Source organism: Symphalangus syndactylus, chromosome 24, assembly GCF_028878055.3.
Source record: "Symphalangus syndactylus isolate Jambi chromosome 24, NHGRI_mSymSyn1-v2.1_pri, whole genome shotgun sequence".
In the NCBI taxonomy this organism is placed as follows: domain Eukaryota; kingdom Metazoa; phylum Chordata; class Mammalia; order Primates; family Hylobatidae; genus Symphalangus; species Symphalangus syndactylus.
Window position 1 is genome coordinate 14,712,736 of NC_072446.2, and position 21,403 is coordinate 14,734,138.

Genomic DNA, 21,403 nt, shown 5'->3' on the forward strand with positions numbered 1-21,403 from the left:
TGGGACCGAGCCGCTGCCTCAGTTTACTCATGTAAAATGAGGGGAAGTGACTGGAGTTTCTGGGCCTGTATGAGTCAGGCTTCTCCAGGGAAATGTAACCAATAGGATTAGACACATCCTCCCAGAGCCCTCGGAGGGGCGCGGAGGCTGGCCCAGGGCAGACGGCAGGGAGACCACATGCAGGAGCCCCAGTTCCCCGGGGCCTGCTTCCCCAGCTTTTCTCGAAAGTGGGCCCCCTGCAACTCTCCTCCCTGATTTCCCCTGGCCACTCATGGCCCTCTGCCCCACAGACTGCCCTGCTAAAATTGAAGAACAGACATCAAATTTATGGCAAAGCTTGGGTGGAAGAATAATAGAATAACTATTGGGTACTATTGGGTACCTGGGTGACAAAATAAACTGTACAACAAACCCCATGACATGAATTTAGCCTCCACGCAGCAGCAAAAGACAACATGTAGCCCCTGCTTCAAATCTCCAGCACATAATATTAAAAAATCAAAAAATAACAGATGCTGGTGAGGTTGTAGAGAAAAGGGAACACTTATACACTGCTGATGGGAGTGTAAATCAGCTCAACCCTTGTGGAAAGCAGTGTAACTATTTCTCAAAGAGCTAAAACTAGAACTACCATTAGGCCCAGCAATCCCATTACACCCAGAGGAATACAAGTCATTCTGCCATAAGGACACATACATGCAAAAGTTCATCGTAGCACTGTTCACAATAGCAGACATAGAATCAACCTAAATGCCTATCAGTGACAGACTGGATAAAGCAAATGTGGTACATATACACCATGGAATACTATAAAGCCATAAAAAAGAATGAGATCACGTCTTTTGCAGGAACATGGAAGGAGCTGGAGGCCATTATCCTCAGCAAACCAGTGCAGGAACAGAAAACCAAATACCACTTGTTCTCACTTATAGGTGGGAGCTAAATGATGAGAACACATGGACACATAGAGGGGAACAACACATACTGGGACCCACTGGAGGGTGGAGGGCAGGAGGAGGGAGAGGAGCAGAAAAAATAACTATTGGGTACTGGGCTTAGTACCTGGGTGACAAAATAATCTGCACAGCAAACCCCCGTGACATGAGTTTACCTTATAACAAACCTGCACATGTACCACTGAACCTAAAATAAAAGTTAAAAAAATAGGCCAGGCACAGTGGCTCACGCCTGTAATCCCAGCACTTTGGGAGGCCGAGGCAGGTGGATCACCTCAGACCAGGAGTTCGAGACCAACCTGGCCAACATGATGAAACTCTGTCTCTACTAGAAATACAAAAAATTAGCTGGGCGTGATGACAGATGCCTATAATCCCAGCTACTCAGGAGGCTGAGGCAAGAGAATCGCTTGAACCTGGGAGGCAGAGGTTGAAGTGAGCCGAGATCAGGCCACCACACTCCAGCCTGGGCAACAAGAATGAAGCTCCACCTCAAAAACAATAAATAAAATTCAATAACATAAATATCCAGCACACTCTCCCTTTGCTCCTACAATGAGGCTCAAACTCCTCTGTGGCCCACATGGCCTGGGAAGTCTGGGGACTGTGGAGCCCCGCCTCCTCTCCCATCATTAGCCCCTTCCTCTGCCTCCAGCCTCGGCTGCCTCCCCTCCTTCCTGTTCTTCATAAGCACCATGAGATCAAGAGTTGTGGCTCATTCTTGATGGCACCCCAGGGCCAAGTGCTCAGTAGGGGCTCACTAAATGTCTGTTGACTGAAATGAAGGAACAAGTTTCTCAGGAAGCTTCAAGGGGCCAAAGGAGTTAGCACTTCCTTGTCAGATCTGGCCTGACATGAACATAGAAACTTTTTGTAATTATTCCTTCTTTAGCAGTGGCAGAGAATGCTGGCTGCCTTCCCTTAGCCAGGCTCCTTGTTCCTGAGTGAGAGAACCCCCAGCTGACTGCGTTCCCCAGCCACCCTGCAGCTGGGGCACAGTGAGAGGAACACGTTGTTTGGAACTGCTGGCGGAGAGGGGCTCCTTAAGAGGTGGACAGACGGCTGGGGGTGCCTGTTTTTGCCTTGCCCCCTGTCTTTCACTGGGTTTCCCCATCAGCTGACTGTAAGTCAAGAATTCAAGTGCAAATGGAATTTTTCCAAGGTGGAGGGAGGTGAGAAAAGGGAGAAAGCCAGCTAAGAGCATAGGAATGAGTAGGCTATGGCAACCGGAGCAACTGGAGGCCAATCCTGTGGCCATCTTAGGAGAAATGTATAGAACGTGCCTCTCAGAGTTATCCCACCCCAGAGGCAAGGAAGCTGAGGCACTTACAAACCAACTCCCTGTCATCGTTGACGGCTTCTCCCGTCCCTCCTACCAGCTCATCCTGCAGGGGCCAAGGGTAAGCGTTCTGCCGGGGCTTGAGGTGGGACACTCCCGACGTACACAGGACCGGTGAGTCAGAGGCGGCTGGTACACGCCCAGCCCTCCTTCCTCCTGCCTGGAAAGCAGAGGTGTTGGATGGAATTCCAGGAGTCATATTAGACCACGATGCAGTCTGGAGGATGGAAGCCCCATGCTCGGATGGACGAGCCAACAGGCAGAAACACCTGGGTCCTTGCCGACACCACGGAGCTGCCACCACAGCTATGGACAGCCTACCTGCAGTGCAGGAGAATCCATGCCGAGATTAATCCACAGCTACTCCTGGTGTTTATTACCAGCGGCTGAATGCTCCCAACCGATGCATCACGCGATGGCCATGCTGCTCGTGCCCATTACGGCTCAACTGCTGCTGCTGCCAGCAGTGATGGTAGTGAGTGCGGTGCAGTGCCTGACACACACAGCTGCTTTTGCATTTACGCACTATATGTGCCTTCACTTATTTAGTCTATGTCATAACAATCCCACAAGGCAGATACTGTTATTATTCCATTTCACAGATAAGGAAACAGGCACAGAAATGTTAAGCCACTTGCTGAAGGTGGCGCAGTTTGTGACAGCTGTCTGGCTCTGGCTGGTTGGCCCACACCTCCCCACTACAAGACATCACCTTCTACCTCAGGCTAAGCACCTTCCTGACGTCTTTGAGAAAGTCATTCCGTTTCCCACCCACTCTTTAGACTTTCTACAATGACAACTTTGAGATTTCATTTTGTATGTGAAATAAGCCCAACAGGCTTGACAAAGAAAAGAATATGATGTCCCAAGAAGCCTGTCTCAGGACAAAGTGCCTCTGTGCAACTTAATGAAGCCTTTCATTAGAAGATGGGACGGAGGATGGGAAGAAATTGCTCGGAACCTGAGAGAAGGCTCTGGATTCCATACAGCCTGACAGCTGAGGGGCCCAGAGACTGTTCTGCATGCTACAAGAGCTGTTGTACAAGAGCTAAGCCAGGGCAGGCACTTCTGGGATAAGATGCAAAGCTCATGCTATGGTGGTGACAGTTCAGTGAGGGCTGGCACGCACTTCCCACACATGGTAGATGCTCCATGAAAGGCACGGTGGGGACGGGAGGGGCGGGCAGGGAGACAGTGCCAAGTAGGTAGGTAGCCTGTCATCTTTGGAGCCAGAGAAGGTTGAGTGCAGTTCCCTCTTCACCTTGTGCCCCAGGGTGGATTATTCAACCTTGCAGTGCTCCCATCTTGTCATTGGTGAGACAGGGCTGCTGGCAGCTAAAACTGTCAGTGGATAAGGCTTGTAGTGAGACAAATGCAGGCCATGAGATTGCCCTCTGGTGCTCCATCATGAAATCAAAGCACAGAGACCCATGCAGAGGTGTGCAGAGGCTCCTCCCACCGGGGACAGATCTGGGTTCTGCCACTTAGCAGCTGCGCCACTGGAGCCTGTGACTCCAGCTCTCTGAGTCTTGGTTCCCTCATCCGTAAAAAGATCAGATCATAATAGAGCCTCCCTTATCAGGGTCTTTATCCACTCATTCAATACATCTTTATCAAGCATCTACCATGTGCAGGGCCCTGTGCGAGGCCTGGGAGATATAGCAGTGAACAGGGTTAATGAGACTTCACCCTCACAGTCCAGGGCAAAAGTACGGTTGTGATAAGTGCTACAAATATAAGGGACTGTGGTAGGAGGGCTTGACCTTGTCACATGCAAAGGTCCTGTGGTTGAAATGATTAAACAAGATAAAACATGTAAACCTTTCAGACTCAATGGCTGGTATATATTGCATGGGAGTGCTGTTAGTATTTTCTTGGGCCAGTGCTTAGAGCATTCACATCAGCTGACAAACTCACCCTGTGATTCTGCACTCCAAAAGCCACCTTCTGCCTATGAATAGAAATGGACTGGTCACTCATCCTTAGGATAGATTAAACAAATCCAGTGGCCTTCTGGTTGGATGTGTGAGCTTGGTTAAGGCATGACATGGGCCAAGCTAAGCAAGCTGGCACCATCAGGTTTCTCGGCCTGCAAGCATTGGTCCCTGACTTATACTGAATTCACCCAGGCACTCAACCCCCACCCTGGTGGCAGTCACTCAGGTTGGGGGTGGGGGCAGCCAGCAGCATTTTGCAAGAGGACATTTTCTCCCCCATTGGAGTAATTCCAAGGATTAGAAATGAGGGGCTTAGGACACGGAACAGTCCTTTTTGTCACTTCCTCAGACCCCAGAAAAGTCTCTTGGCCTGGCCTCAGGCAAGCTGGGTGCTCCAGGAAGCTCACAGCCCTGTGCTTTCCAGACATTGGCCAAGGGGACTGAAACATTCCAGAGCAAATGTCAACTTTGCATTCCACGTCCCAACATGAGACAGGAGCCCAGCCAGGCCCCACTGCAGACAGAGACTGCATTCGCATGTCACCCCTACAGCCTCATTTCCAAATTCAAACAAGCTAATGTCTCCCATAATGGGCCTCCATTCCTGAGAACAGATATTTTATCATTGCCTTGTTAGAGGAGGGGTCTGAAAAGGCTGGTGAGCGACCTAACAAAGCATGAAGGCGGTCCTGGAAAGGTTGTGGCCAGGTGTGAGCCCATAGCAGTGGGTCTGGAGGGACCAGGACAGACGCCAGTCCACCTGCCCGCAGCCCTGGTTCCAGCCTCAGGCCCATCCTAGGGTTGACTCCATGTTTACAAGGCCCACTCCAGACACTCAGTGCAGCCGGGCTGGGGCCAGTGGGAAGATGGTCAATGGCAGTTCCTATTCCAGAAACTGACCCCACTGCCAGGGCCGCTCAAATGTCGGAAGGCACCGCTGGTCCTCTTGGAACTTTACTAGTGGGGACATTGAGGCTGAGAGGGAAAGAATGCAGCTAGAGCCACAAAGCAACCAGAGCACAGCTGAGAAAAGCAAACTCTCACCTCCTCTCAGCCCCAGCCAGCCCAGGCCTGCCCGGCTGCTCCCCGCAACACCTCAATCCCACAGCTCGCCTTGTGGGAGTTGGCTCGGCTACTTCTGGACCTTCCTGACCCTTCAGGCAGGCGTCACTTACCCCATGTTGCTGCCTGCACCCTTGTCTGTCTCCTCACAGCATAAACCCCATGGTGGTATGGGGCGTCATGTACACGCCGTGTCTCCTTAGTAGGGCGGGCACCCACCCACACATGCACACTCACACATGTCCACACACACACACACACATGCACAACAGTGTGGATGAAGGGAGCTCTCAGTTACTCCCAATGGCACAGGTCTGGAATGACTGTTCCAGAAGGAGTGGGCTGGCTGCTGAGCAGAGAATCCTCTCCTCCTAGCTGTGTTCTGATGTGCCTGTGACCATGGCCACACTCATTCCGCCATCTGGGTCCCTTTCTCCTTTAGTCTTGGAGTTGGCCCACATGCCAGTCTTCTGTGCATGCATTCATAACTCAGCATCACAGAGTGGTCAGGAGCCCAGACATCAGGACAGGCGGACTGCACTGGGTCCTGAGCCAGCTCCCGTCAGCAGTGTGACCCTGGTGGCTGAATCACTTACCCTCCCCAAGCCTCTGTCCTGCTCAATTATAAATGAGATAATAACTTCTGCATGGGTCCATATGATGCTTAAATAAATGTTCCAGAGAAAACACCAACATGGCACTTAGCACTGGGCAAGCATTTGGTTTGTTGTTTTCTTAGTTTGGGGTTCCCCACATGCAGAGCCTCACACAAGGATTTTGGTGCAGGCAGTTTTCAGGAGGTGATCCAGGCAGTGTGGGAGTGGGAAAGTGAGGCTCTAGGGAGGGCAAATCAACACAAGCTATGCTCATAAGGGGTCACCCTGTGGTGAGGGACCTGCTTAGAAAGTGCACGGGACATGCTTCAGCATGGACCCAGCAAGGGCTGAGGGATCTTCACCCAACTCCGGGCTGCCATTGGCTGAGGGCTGCTCCTGGGGAGGGGAGTGGGGAGGCTTTAGCACCCCAACAGTTGTGCTCTCCACTTCTACATGTGGGTCCAGAATATTCCTCCTATGCCAGGAGAAACCCTGAGGTGGGAGATGAAGGAAGCCATTGGCACCCTCCAGGTTGGGTGCAGTGGCGACAGGATGGGCCCCTGCCGGTATCTGCTATAGCTGCTATAATTGTCCTTGCCATGATCATCATGTCACTAGATGACAGGCACACAGACGAGGGGAGGGACCACAGCAGAGGCGAGAGAAGGAGAGAAAGATGTCCACACACACCAGGGATACTCTGTGAGTCCTTGCAGTTGAAGGAGGGGTGGTGACAGACTGACAGCACCAGGAGGCCTTGCGGTGGCTTGGCTGCTGGGGCTGATTCCCCCGGAGGCTGGGCAGAGGATCTGGAAGAATCAATCAAGTTGGAGAAATGAAGAGGAGGACTGACAGGTCATTCCAGGACTCCTGTGGCAAAAGGGCAGTGAAGGCAGTGACGGTGGGCCTGGTGGGCTCAGGGCAGGCACCCAGGGCTGGGCCATGCGTCATCATATTGGGGGACGCAGCTGGGTGGCTGACTGGAGTTGGCTCTTGGGAGCCAAGGCAGAGCCCAAGATTTAGGTATTTGAGGCCAGAGAGGAACAAGTTTTAGAAAGATGACTCTGGGCTCCCAGGCAACCTGTAGCATGGAGCAGTGTTTGCAGTGGCATCTGGACATAAAATGATGACCTGATACTGATGCTGCTTCACAAAGCCACTGGGACACGTTCCACCAGCGGGTTTTAGCCAGCTCCCTGGAGGGACTTTTCCAAACAATTTTCCAGAGGTCGACGTATGTTGCTGTTGCCACCCAGCATCCACCACACCTTGCCCTGGCAAAGGGACTCTGGATATTCCTTGGGGACTGCCCTTCCCTCATTCCCAGCTGGGACAGGTGACCCTGCCTGAGCATGCCCTCCTGGTTCAAGCCAAGTGAATCCTAGGACTTGTACTGGAGCAACAGGTAGAGAGTTGTTCCTTCTTCTGACTTGGAAGATAGAGGTTCGGGGCTGTTGGCAGCCACATTGCCACCAGTGGATCCTGGGAATGAAGACAACGTGGAGAAGAACAGCATCAAGTAACAGAGTGAGAAAGCCAGCGTTGGATCCACCCCGCCTGAAGCCAGAACTACCCCCTGATGGTTTGGGATCACATGATCTAATAAACTTCCTTTTTGCTTAAGCCGGTACGAGTCAGGTGTTCTCTTTCTAACAGCAAAAAGGAATGTTTGAGATTTTCTGCAAAGCTTTAGGAATCGGTGTTGAGTTTGTCAGTTCTTATTGGAAACGACCTTGGTCATTTGCCAACATGAAGGTTATCTGTAAGTAAAATCCTCACAAAATAAACTTGCTTATTCTATGAACATGCATCCAGCCATCCCTGCGTACGAACCCCACTCTATCCAGAATCCCCTGCATTCCACAATGAGCCACTGTATCTGTTCATTCATTAACAAATATTTTATCAAACACCGACTAGTCCAGGCTCTGTGGATGCAACAGAGAAAAAAGTAGCCAGAGTTTTGCCCTTGTACAAAAGGAGACAGACAATGAACAAAAGCGTAATAAATAAAGAAACCGCTATTTGTAAAGGCCGTAAGCACTATGGAAAGAAAAAGCAAGATGGACAAGATACTGAGGATGGGGGGTGGGTGGGAACAAGCAGCACAGCAAGATAGAGTGGCCAGGGAAGAATTCATTGAGAAGGTGACATTTGATGGAAGACAAAGGAGGGGTGGTGTGAGCCGTGCCAGTATTTGGGGAAAGAGCATTCCAGGCAGAGGGAATAGCCAGTGCAAAGTCCCTGAGGCCACAATGTGCCTGGCATGTTCAAGGCACGCCAGGAAGCCTGCAGTGCTGGATACAGTGACAGGGGGTGGGATAGGAGGAGGAAAAGTGGGGCAGGGGGCACGTTTGGGGGCACGCGAAATGGGAACATGGCAGGATTTTGAACAGAGGAGTGATCTGCTGTAACCTGTCACTTGGAGCACAGTAGGGTGAGGACAGAGCAGGAAGACCAGGGAAGAGAGGCAGGAGAGGCTGGTGGCCTGGCGCTGGGTGGTGGCTGTGGAAGTGGGCAGGAGTGGTATAACCCACACAGGTTTTGAAAGTTGACTTTCTGCCCCTGTGGAGGGGAACTTTGGGTGGGGCACATCTTGGGGAACCTGCACTTCCCAGCAGGGTGTCAGTCGCCTCTAGACATCAGTCTCCAAGGTCCAGCCTGTCAGACACAGCCCTTGGAATGGAAGTGCAGATGATCCAGCCACAGGGGGCTCCCCTGGAAGGAGGAAAGGTGCTTCCCAGGAGGGAATGAGGCTCCCCACATGGGAATCCCTGACTCAGGAAAAGGCTTGCAGGAAAGGAGGGACATGGATGTGCTTTTGTCCTGAGAAGCACCCTCCATGGCCATCCCTGAAGTGGCAAACGTTCCCCCCGCCCACATGCTGCTGCCTCACCAGCAGTCCATCTGTTAGCGAGACGTCTGAATGTCCAGACAGGCTTTAGGGGTCAGAGACCGGAGTCCCCAGCCAGTTCTCGAAGTGGGCATGTGGCTGTTTCTGCAGAGAACAATGAAGCCAAAAGACAGAAAGCTGCCCCGCTCTGCATAGTTCATCAAAGAGGAATATGCTTAATTCTTTTCTTTTTTATCAGCTGACAGCTTCCAACAGATAAAGCTTATTTTATTTAAGCTTTCGCAGGCCCAGCAAGATAAATACCCCTGAATTCCAGTCTTCACAAGGAAAAAAAGTAAAATTGGATGAAGTCAGAATCTTGAGTAGTTTTCTCAAAACCAGAGCAAGGATGGGCCCCTATGATTGGCTGTAAATTAAATGGTGACTGGTGGTGAACGTGGAGGGAGTTGGGTCATAGGGATTAGGGGGCCCGAACTGGGAAAAGATGGGCTGGTCCCAGCTGACGGCATAAATGAAGCTGCTGGCGGAGACTGTTCTGAGAAGGAACCTGCCCAGCTTCTGTCCCAGAGGACCCCAGAAGTCGGTGGGGGTCGGGAGGAACTGAGCTGCAGGAGTGGACTGTGTGGGTTTAATCCTGGCCCTGCAGCATGTGGGCTGCTTTCCTGTGCCTCGATGTCCTTAACTGGAATTCAAGATCACAGGCAAAAGTCTTCGAGCGAGTCCCTGTGGCAGAGAAGGCCCCAGTGGCTCAGTGGAAAGAAGCCTGGTGGTGAGCTCGTCCCTAAAAGCACCCCTGGGCCCCGCTGCCTCCTGGGAGGGCCCTCTGAGCTCTGAATGGGGCACCACACTGGCACTGGCTGGACACTTGTGGGGAGGTCACTCTGCAGAGGTGGAGGTGAGGCGCTGCCTGCCAGGGTTGGGGACTCTGAGTGGTAGGACACATACTGACTCTGATCTCAGCCAAAGAGTTTATTGACAGGAAACCTGGCTACTCACAGAACTGCCCAGGGGGCAGGAGACTTGGGCTCCAAAAGGGAGTGGAACAAGCATGATCCGACCATGGGGAGACCCAACGTAACTACCAATGTGACTACCAGTGCTGGGCAGGGACCCTTGCTCACACCCTGGGCCATCAGGGCTGGGCCCAGGACCCCTTAGTTCAGGCACAAAGCCTGAGACACCCCCACAGCTTATACCCTGGGCTCTCAGTGCTAGGCTGGGCCCCCTAGCTCGTGTCTGGCCTCTAGCTCAGGTCCCAGGACCCCTAGCTGACACCTAGGAAGGCAAGCGCTGGACCAGGGACTCCAGGGCTGGACACTGAGCCCCTTGGAGCTTCCTAGCCACCTCCATAGTGGACTCTGAGATCCTGGCTGTTCCTGATCCCAGGTCTGGGCCGGAGCCCCCAGGGTGGTGTCTGACGGGCGTGCAGAGCGAGGTGTGCGGCCGCTGCAGAACCAGCCAGCATCAGCATCCACCTGGCACTTCCTAACGGAGTTCTGCATGGAATTAATTGCAACAAAAACCGTATGGCTTTTCAGAATAGTATATGGGAGGGAGGAGGCTGTGGTTATAGGACAGCTCAGAGCTCCTTGTGGTATGGGAACTGCCCAGCATCTTGACTGGCAATAAAAGAACATTAATCCACATACACAGATGACAGCAAGGACCACTGGGGACGTCAGAGGGACAGTGATGGATTCTGTCACTGTCAGCAGCGTGGCTGTGATACTGCACCATGGCTGTACCATGTTACCACTGGGGGAAATGGGTAAATGTACGAAGGATCTCTCTGCATTATTTTTTACAATGGCATTTGAATTTACAGTTACTGTAATAAAAAATAGAAATATTTAAAAGACAGTATGAAGACTTCTGAATGCTCTTTATATGTTCATTAATTTATTCTAAAAGTGCAATCAAATAAACTTATTTTATTCAAACTACATGCATTAAGCACTGTTCTGTGCCAGGCACTGCTCTGGGGACCAAGACAACCAGCCAATGCTGATTTCTCTCTCTCTCTCTTTCTCCTCTCGTTACTTAAATCTTGTAGAAGAAACAAACCACAGTTAGGTAATCACCTGATTACAGAGGATGCTGTCACATGATGATAAACACTTTAAAAACATAAAACACAGGGACACTTTGAAGGCTGACAAATGACATGAGGTACAGTTCACAAATAGAACCCAACCCATGGGGATCTGGGGCTGGAGAGTTCCAGAAGAGGAAACCGCAGGGCACAGTCCAGGCGGGGAGTAAGCTCAGCCCTTCTGAGGATCAGAAACACTCCAGTGGGAATGACACTGGTCCACAAGGGGCAGGAGGGAAGAGGTGGTGGGGGTTTGGTGGAGGCAGAGGTGGCAGGGCCCACACAGCACAGTGAGAACCAGGGGCTTTATCCCGAGGCCCAGGAGAAGTCCCCAAAGCATCTTAGGCAGAGGTGTGACGTGATGAGTTGTGTTTTTAAAAGATCATTCTGGGCGGGGCATGGTGGCTCATGCCTGTAATCCCAGCACTTTGGGAGGCCAAGGTGGGCAGATCGCTTGAGCCCAGGAGTTCAAGACCAGCTTGGGCAACATGGCAAAACACCATCTTTTCAAAAAATACAAAAATTAGCTGGGTGTGGTAGTGTGTAGCTGTAATCCTAGCTACTCAGCTGTGGAAGCTAAGGTGGGAGGATCAACTGAGCCCAGCCTGGGTGACAGAGTGAGATCCTGTCTCAAAAAAAAAAAAAAAAATATATATATATATATATCATTCTGGCTCCAGGTCACTTCCAGCTCAGAGGCTGTGACTCTAACTGGCACTTGAAAAGCACCTACTGTGCATCCAGCCCAGGGCCAGGTGTTACCAGACTCAGCAGAGACCCAGCCTGTGCCCCATCTAACACCTGGCTGGTGATAATGGACATTGATCATGGCCAATGCCAACAAGTGGAGTGAGAGCGGAGGGCGCAGAGGTCCCTGGGAGCGGCTCTGCACTCTAGGCCACCAGGGTGGTACTAGAAAGGGCTGCAGATGGGCTGGGCATGGTGGCTCACACCTGTAATCCCAGCACTTTGAGAGGCTGAGGCGGGTGGATCACCTGAGGTCAGGAGTTCGACATCAGCCTGCCCAACATGGCGAAACCCCATCTCTACTAAAAATACAAAAAATTAGCCAGGTGTGGTGGCACATGCCTGTAATGCCAGCTACCAAGGAGGCTGAGGCAGGAGAGTTTCTTGAACCTGGGAGGCAGAGATTGCAGTGAGCCAAGATCATGACACTGCACTCCAGCCTGGGCGACAAGAGTGAAACTCATCTCAAAAGAAAAAAAAAAAGGGCTGCAGATGGTCTCCACCAACACCCAGGTCCTGCCCGTCCCCTGCTCTGTAAACAGTCCCACCTCCCAAGGGACAGGCACAATGATGGCATCTAGATTTGCAACTCCCATGGGAGTGAGTCACCCCCAGGCTGAGCTGTGACAACAGGGCCAGGCAGAGGAAGGCAGGCCCCAGTCTTCCCCACCTATCAGGGACATGGAGCGGGTGTATGGTGTTCTGGAGGGGCTGCCTGCAAGGCCCAGGTGGTCACGGCTTGGTGGAGAATTCCCAAAGTCATCAGTTGGCAGCCAGATCAAAAGCAGAACAGAATTTAGACAGCTTCTCGTATATGGTTTATTTCTAATTAATTCCTCGCTGGCACATGCAGAATCTGCACTTTCTCTCCCTCCTGGCTCTTCCAATCCCATACATATTTAAGAGCCTGACAGCTTTCCTCGTGCTAAATATAAATCGCGGTTTAGGCTGGGAGTTCAGTGTGAGTCGGTGGTCCTCCTCCCAGGCACCACTGATGATTCTGCTCCTCTGCTTCTCGCTGGCCAGGCATGTGGGGGCTCCCTCACCCAGCAAGCGTCCCCCAGCCGATCCACCGACCCAAAGTGCAAGGGACGTGTTATTTTTGTCTACCTAGCATCTGTCCCATCTCCTCTGGGAACAGCATCCCAGTTTTCTTTTGAGGAATAGAGCTGACCCCACTTCCAACTCTAAGGGTGGTGTCTGACTCTGATTATGGCCAATCAAAAACTGAAACCCTCCAGCCACAGAGGTTAGTTCAGGATGTGCCCATCACTCAAAACAGGCCAGTCAGACTTCTCTGGGATTTCTGCTGGAGCCAAAAGGACAGAGACATTCTCTTCACCTAAACCAGTAATGCAAGTGAGAGAAAATCCTGAAGCGTCTAGAGGCCGTCTAGGCACCAAGATGGGAGAGGTGGACTGAGGTTGAGGCCAACACAGAGAAAAATAGTGTCCAGAAACAAGAAAAGTGAGAGGGACTGAGTCCCAGCGCTCAAGGCCCTTGATCATGAGGCTTAACCAGTTCCATGAGCCACTGTACCTGAGGAAATATCCATTCTTGCCTAAGCTAGCTTGAGATGGGTTTTTGTTGCTTACGACCAAAAGAGTCCTATTACTACAAACAGCCACAGAATCATCCTGGCATGGTTGTTGTGAAGAAAAAAAAAAAAGCAGATAATTAATAGGAAAATGACTGGCACACAGTGGCAGGCCCTCTCCCCTACATTATTTCATGGGAACAGCACGTGCAGCCTCTGCTGTAAGCCTTATCATCATGAGCCCCACGACAAGGGCAGAGAAGCTGAGACTCAGAGAGGGTGTCACTCACCCAAAGCCACATAGCTAGTAGGGTAGGGATTGAAACCTCACTCCCTCAGTCCCCAAAATCCAGGCTATGCCTGTTCCTAGGGTGATGCTGTCTCTCACTCAAACTGCCCAGCAAAGACCCGAGGCTGCCTAGACCTGAGCTGCTCCCAAGCCAAGGCACACACCTCTCAAGACCAGTCCCAGGGCAAACACTTCCAGCAGTTTGCCTGTTCGGGAGGTGGTGGGCAAAATTTCCAAAATCCTTTAAAGTGTTCATCTCCTGGTCCAAGGAGGAGTGCAAGGGCATGATTTTGGAAGCTCGTTCAGAGCCTGGAGATGAAAGTTTGAAGTGTGCTGTGAGAGAGAGGAGGGTGCAAAAGAGGGTGATTATGTCTGCTGTGGACCTGCACTCAGGGACTTTTGTGCGCACCCTGGTCCCATTGACACAGCCATCTTAGAAGGGACTGGCTGATGCCCTGGGTGACAGAACGCTCCTCTCTGGAGCAGAATGCCTGCTCATCAATGCAAGAGGAAGAGCACCTTAGCAAATTCACCATTTGCAACTCCCAGTGAAATAACCGATCCAGAAAAGAATCATCAATGGATCCAAAAGCCATTAGGTGAGAGGGTACTGGGGGAATAAATTCTTTGCAAGGGGCCAAAACACCCTCCTACAGAATAATTTCCAAGAGAAAACAGAAGCTTTTGCCACAGAATGGTTGGTGGCCATCATCTTTTCCAAGCAACCACACTCGGCATCACTGAGGGTCCTCTGCAACACAGCCAATTTGTTCACTTCAAAAAGTCAGTGTTCTGGGGAGAAAAAGTAAGGAGAGAACATTCTAGATTGCAAAAGACTCAAGGGATGTAAAAACTAAACGCGATGAGAGAAAGTTGTTAGATCCTGGTTCAAGAGCAAAACAGCTAAAAGGATTTTGGAGCAATGGAACAAATTTGGAAATTTGATTGCAGACTAAATAATAGATAATATTAGGGAGTTCTTGTTAGTTTTCTTAGGTGAGAAGATGGTGATGAGGACATAAAGGACCTTTTTCTTAGGATGCACAGCTGAAGTATTTAGGGATGAACTGTCATGATGCCTGCAACATACATTCCAAGAGTGCGTGCATGCGTACACACACACACACACACACACACCAAATATGGCTGTCAAATGTAGGTGGTGAGCACACAGACATTCACAGCGCTGTCCCTCCAACTCTTCTGTATACTTAATAATTTTCATATTAAAAAGTTGGAGTAAAAACCCAGCCCCATCCCTTACCATAGGGTCGCCTTAAGAAAGTCACCTTAAGGCTCTGATCCTCCACTGCCTCATTCATCAAATGGGGACAATGATAAAAAAAAAATCTCCCTAAAGCTCTTGGAAGTATTCCATGGGACAATCCACGTGGGAATCTTGGTTCTAGTGCTTGGTCCCCAGGAAGTACCCCGAAAGTGCTCAACGTTGGCATTATTAGAAGACAGTGAACTGAATACCCCCAGCTCTAACCAGAGGATCCCAATCAGAACAAATTCGGAAAGCACAGGGAATCATCTTCCAGGATATTCAACGTTTGCCCTCGTCTCTCCCGGACCAGAGCATTGACCCAAATTCAATACTCTGGGAAACAGGCTGCAGGGGTCCTACAGCAGGGCCAGGCCCCCCGGAACCCACCTGTTTCTTTCTCAGTGCCTCCTAGGATCTTGGTTTTTACTTGAGAAGACAAATGTAGGGTCATGCTCCCTAAAATAATTGAACTGTTGTTCACCCATTTAATCAGCGAAGATGGGGAAGATTTGTGTACAAGCTTGGTGCCCAGCAAAGATGGGCCACTGCATCTGCTCTTGGTGGGTGGTCGCCTGGCCCAGCTTTTCCAGAGGGCAATTGGCAACATGTCACAAAAGCACCAGAGTCATGCGTGCCCTGTGATGTGATGAATTCGGTCTCCAGGAATCCATCTTAAGGAAAAAATGAGACGAGTGCATAAAAATGAATAACGACATTTGTTCCTGGCCCCACTTGTAATAGCAAAAAGCAGAAACTATCTAAATGCCCATAGTAGGGAAATGGTAAAATAAACGAAGATTCATTCAAACAATCGAATAATGTGAAATCATTAAAAATGATGATGTCGACAAATATTGAGTGACAAGAAATGTTCACTGTAGAATGTTAATGCATGAAGAAGCAGTGAATAAAATTGTATGTGTAAGACAACTTTAGTATTGTTTAAAACTGTGTGCGTTGGCATATTTTTGCATGCATAAAAAAGTCTTGGGAAGGTTAAATAAGTCACAGTACAGCCATAAGATGGAATACCATACATCTATATATAATATATATGTGTGTGTATATATATTATACATAAATATATATAATATATATACACACATATATATTGTATTTATATATTATATATAAATATAAAATATATAAATATATATTATGTAATATATAATATATAAATATATATTTTATATAATATATAATATACAAATATATAATATAATATAATATATGTATATATAATATATAATACATTTTATATAATATAAATGTATGTATATATACTATATATTATATATAATATATAGTATATATACATACATTTATAGTATATATTATAATATTTATAGTATATATTATAATATACTATATAAAACATATATAAAATATATAGTATGTATTATATATAAAATATATAGTATATATTATATATAAAATATATAGTATATATAATATATAGTATATATGTATTGTTGAAAACAGCAAGATGTAGAAAAATATATATGATATATCTTTTGAGTATAACACACAGGATAAATATAATACATATATTGAGAGAGAGAGAGAGAGAGGGGGAGGGAGATCCTTGTCACTAAGAACTAGTAAAAGATGTCATCTGTGGGGTGCGAGGGGCAGGGCCAAGGGGCACAGGGATGCAAACAGGTTTTACTGGGTACCTTGTGTATTCCTGGCTTTTGAGCCAGGTGAATATATTACCTATGCAAAACTTTTTCTATCATAAAATAATTCAGGAAAGACATAAACTAAAATTATGCTAGAGGCTGTTTCCAATTAATGAGATACCTAGTAATTTTTATTTTCTTCCTTATGACTTTTTAAATTATCTGATTTTATTTTACAATGGGCCTACATTATTTTCGTATCTAAAAACAGGTTTCCATTCTGAAATAAAGTGATAAAAATATCTGCACTTGGCCAGATGCAGCGGCTCAAGCCTGTAATCCCAGCACTTTGGGATGCCAAGGTGGGTGGATCACCTGAGGTCAGGAGTTCGAGACCAGCCTGGCCAACATGATGAAACCCCCATGTCTACTAAAAATATAAAAATTGGCAGGCATGGTGGCGCATGCCTGTAATCCCAGCTACTCGGGAGGCTGAGGCAGGAGAATCACTTGAATCTGGGAGGTGGAGGTTGCAGTGAGCCCAGATAGCGCCATTGCACTCCAGCCTGGGGGACAAGAGCGAAACTCTGTCTCAAAAAAAAATAAATAACTACACTTGTATTTCTTTCTTCCCCATTTCCCTGCTTTAGCGTGCCTGCCCCCCACACACTGGCACAAGCTCACGGATACTCTCCCACATTCGCACACATGCACACACAGGTGTCCTCGCACACATGCACACTCACAAATGCTCACACACACACAAGTGTTCTCTCTCTCACACACACAAATACACACAAATGCTCTCATACACTCACATGCTCACACAGTCACACACTCATACACACTCTCACTCCCTCAGACGCTCACACACTCACCCACACACATGCACTCATATACACGCTGATTTATTTCTTGACCACCTCAACTCTGTTTCAGGTCTGTTGATTTATTAGCTGGATTGGAACAGGACCTTCCTCCCCGAGTAAGTAGCTGAAGGCCCACACACCCAGGGACAACACCAGACCATTTCATAGCGGACACAGCAGAGAAGAGATCCAGCCTGGGTGGTCACAGGCCTGCAACAGACACAGGAAATGCTCTCCTCTGAACAGAAAGTAAGATCAAGTCCAAAACCATGACAGCGGAGTTCCAGAAACCAGTCACAATGCTTGGGTACTTGAAAAACCAGGAAAACCATTTTTCTGGGTCAAAGTAAAGTGCAATTTCCCCTGCACCCTGAAACTTGGTGGCCCTTTTCCTGTATGCCTTTTAGATGGAGTTAGAGAGAGAAGTATAGCTACTTAGCTAACCCCCACCACAAACAAATATCACAATACTGATGAAAATACTAAGCACTAACATGAATATGACACTTAATATGTGCTAAGCACTATTCTAGTGTTTTCCAATAAATAACTTTTCTCATCTGAACGACTATCATTATTCTTTTTTTTAAATTTTATTATTATACTTTAGGTTTTAGGGTACATGTGCACAATGTGCAGGTTTGCACAAACACTGGGTGTTGCTAACCACGCTGTTGTAGTAGTGCGGTGGGTCTGTAGGCTCATCTGGCCTGACATTCCCCAGGCACGACTTTATCAGGGTGCGCCCTTGAGCTGGACGCCTTTGGGAGGGGACAGAGGCAGGATGGGGAGAGGGAGGAATCGAGATGCAGTGTGGCCTCAACACGGGCCTCAGCCGACTCCACAGGCGGCTCTGAAGCTGGAGTGGCCCCTTAGACCTATTCTGAGTTGAAGCAAAGGTCCGGGCCTTAACACCCCTGCACTGATCAGCCACTGGGCATGGGCCATCCTGAAAGGAGACGTGAGCTTAGTGAGGCACTTCCCTTCAGCCAAAGCCACCCTCGAAAGGTGCTGACCGCTGAGGACCGATGATGACCCTGTCCTTGACCACACTTCAGGCAGGATCCTCTGAGGCCTCTTTTCAGCCAGGCCTCAAGTTTGGGCCCTGCCCTCGCCTGCTTAGGCCAGCTTTAACAGAGAATCCTGAGAAGTCATTCCCCCTCCCTTGGCACCTGATCCAGCTCCTCATCCCTCACGCTTTACATCTGATCACCATGGCCTGCCTTCAGCAGGGATCCTGTTAAGTCAGTTCAGCAAGAAATCCCCTACATGAAATGTCACCTCTCACTAACTTTCCACCCACTAACTACCCCCCTATTCTGTGCACTGGTGATAAATCCCTCGCTATCATTGTTGTGTTTGGAACTGAGCTCTGTAAGGCTGTGAGGAATGAGAGGGCATCAGGGCAGAGCATCCTGCCTGAGTGACCACCCCAACCCTCCTCACTCTCTCCTCCCCTACCTCATAGGATTTCAGCTGCCAGCAGCAGGTAGCCCAGCTCAAAGTGGCATACCTGAAGAGGACCTGAATTTCTGGCCTGCCAAGAAACCCAGGGGTGAGGGAGCTTTAGGGTTGGTCAGTCGTGGCATGGTTATGAAGGAATCAGATTCTTCCCAAACCCCCTGCTGCTCCACCACCTTGACACATTGGCTTGGCTGTGACAGGTCCCCTCATGGTTCCAAGATGGCTGCCATGGCCCCAGGAATCACATGCAGACAGGACTACACACAACAGGAGGGGGACACGGCTCCAGGTGCATCTTCTTTTCAGAACAAAGAAAATGTCCCAGAACCGCCCGTCTTCAGTTCTCGTTGGTCACAACTAGACACACATTAAACCCTGGAGAAATGGGACTGCCTTGATTGACTAGGCTAGAGCCAGGGCTTGGGCCACCTGGATGACAGTGGATCCCTGAACAAATCAGGACACTGTAGGAGAGAGAACGGCAGCATGGCTGCTGGGAAGCAGACGACCATGGCTGCTACATCCTTCCATTTAGAGGTGGGGAAACCGAGGCCAAGGAGGCCAACTGAGTACAGGGAACTTGAACCCTGACTGGCACAGCTCAGCCAAGATGTCTTGTTTCTGATTCCAAATGATGACAGCCCTGCAGACCCCTCCAGGGCTCCCATGACAGGTGAGTCAGTCGCACACACACAGCCCCACCCTAGCCCCTCAGCCCCCCCACCCCCCCACCTCCCCCAAGCACTGTGGACCCTCAGCCCTTGTGCCCTCATTAGTCCACTCTCAATCAGGCTCCCTGACATCTGCTGTACTCTAAACAAGCCAACTACGCGAGGCCGTCAGCAGGGCCCAGCCCGTGGTCACCCCAAATTGTAATATCCATTGTGTCCCTGACTTGGAACCAGACGGCCAGGGAAGGAAAAAGTCCCTGTTTCCTAAGGGTTCAGAAGTTGGCCCTGGTCAACAGTTGCACTTAACACACCCACTTCTGAGGGCAAGGAAAGTTTTCACATCCACAGCAACACCGTGGGAAATGGTCAGGGCCCTGGAGCCTTCCCGCCTTGCTGAGGGGTGGCGGGCACGATGCCCTACCCATCTGGCAGTATCATCACAGTGGGGACACCCTGGAGAGCTCCCTTCTCGATGCTGAGGCCACGTCTATCTAGAATGACCTAGGTGGGAGACTGGACCGTCAGCTCAGGCTCTCAATGAGGACCCACCAGCAGAGCACTCAGCTGCTCGCCGCTTGAAGAATTCCAGGAACAGGTGTGCACTGCAGAGGAAGGGCGTGACTGCGTTACAGGCATTTCCCTGTGCACCATGAGGGTTACAGCCCGAGACATTCTTGACGCTGGCTGTCTCGCATCTCACCCACACGTGTGCAATCCATGCGGCCCGATGCGACATCACGCTGTATGCTCAGCAGCTCCAGGGCCAGCACAGTACCTGGCACTGAACCCATATTTGCTCAGTGAAGGGACCGGGTAAATGAAAGAAAGGATTTTGAATCTCCATGATGCAGGGAGTGAAATAGCAAACAAATTAGGCCCACAGTCTCTGATCACCCTGGGCTTCGAAGAAAACCCCACCGGGCAGCCCGTGTACTGTGTCATCCCGACTCAGTTGTGAAGCAACTTTCTGCCCTCAGGCTGCTCCCAAGCTGGGTCAGCTCGAAGATAACCGCGCCAGGCCCTTCCCCGCAGATGGGAGGTGTGTGACTGACTTTGAAATCACTTTGGCCTTTGAGTTTTAAAAGAGGTTGATTCTGATCAACTGACCTGAATGTTAATGGCATGGGAGTTTAATTTGTATTCAGACAGGAAGAAAATCAGCCACTCTGAGGAGATGGTGCTGTTTAATTAGGTCTAGTAGTTAACTCGGAATAAAGGCGACACACGGCCAGGAACCAGGAAGGGAAACGACGTCCCCTGGGAACTCGCAGACTTCAGAGGAGCTGCGGAATCAGAAGCTGGCGGCTTAGAAATGATGACTTCGGCTCCTGAAAGACAACAGAGCCTCCCAGCCAGGCACTGAGGACAAGGCATTTGCTCCTGTGACTCCTGATTCAGTCAAAACAGAGAAGGAGAAGAGCAGTGAGAATGTGTGGGTAAAAACTCCAGTGCACATGAGTGCTCATGCACGTGTGTGTGTGTGTCTGTGTGTGCGTGCGTGTGTGTGCGTGTGCATGTGTGTGATTGTGTGTGCGTGTGTGTGATTGTGTGTGTGCGCACGTGTGTGTGTGCATGTGTGCATGTGTGTGCGTGTGTGATTGTGTGTGTGCGTGTGTGTGTGCATGTGTGTGGGTGTGTGATTGTGTGTGTGCGTGTGTGTGGGTGTGTGATTGTGTGTGTGCGTGTGTGTGTGCGTGTGTGTGGGTGTGTGATTGTGTGTGTGCGTGTGTGTGTGTGGGATTGTGTGCACAGGGTGGCGGGGAGGAGAGCATCCAGTTTGTAATATCAGGAAGCTAAATCTCTTCTAATGCTGATAGCAACACAATTCATAACAGCCCACACACTACAAACAACTCAAATACCCATCCACAATACAACGGATGAATTGACAATGGCAGACTCATGCATTGGAATACTACACAGCAGTGAAAAAGAGCAGGCTCCACTATGCACATAACAGGGATGAACTGCAGAGGCATCATGAGGAGTAAAAGAAGACAGTGCCCGAGGTCACATACTGTATGGTTCCATGTATACAACGTATAAGAACAAGAAGAGCTAATTTACGGTGATAAAAGGCAGAATAGGGATTCCCCTA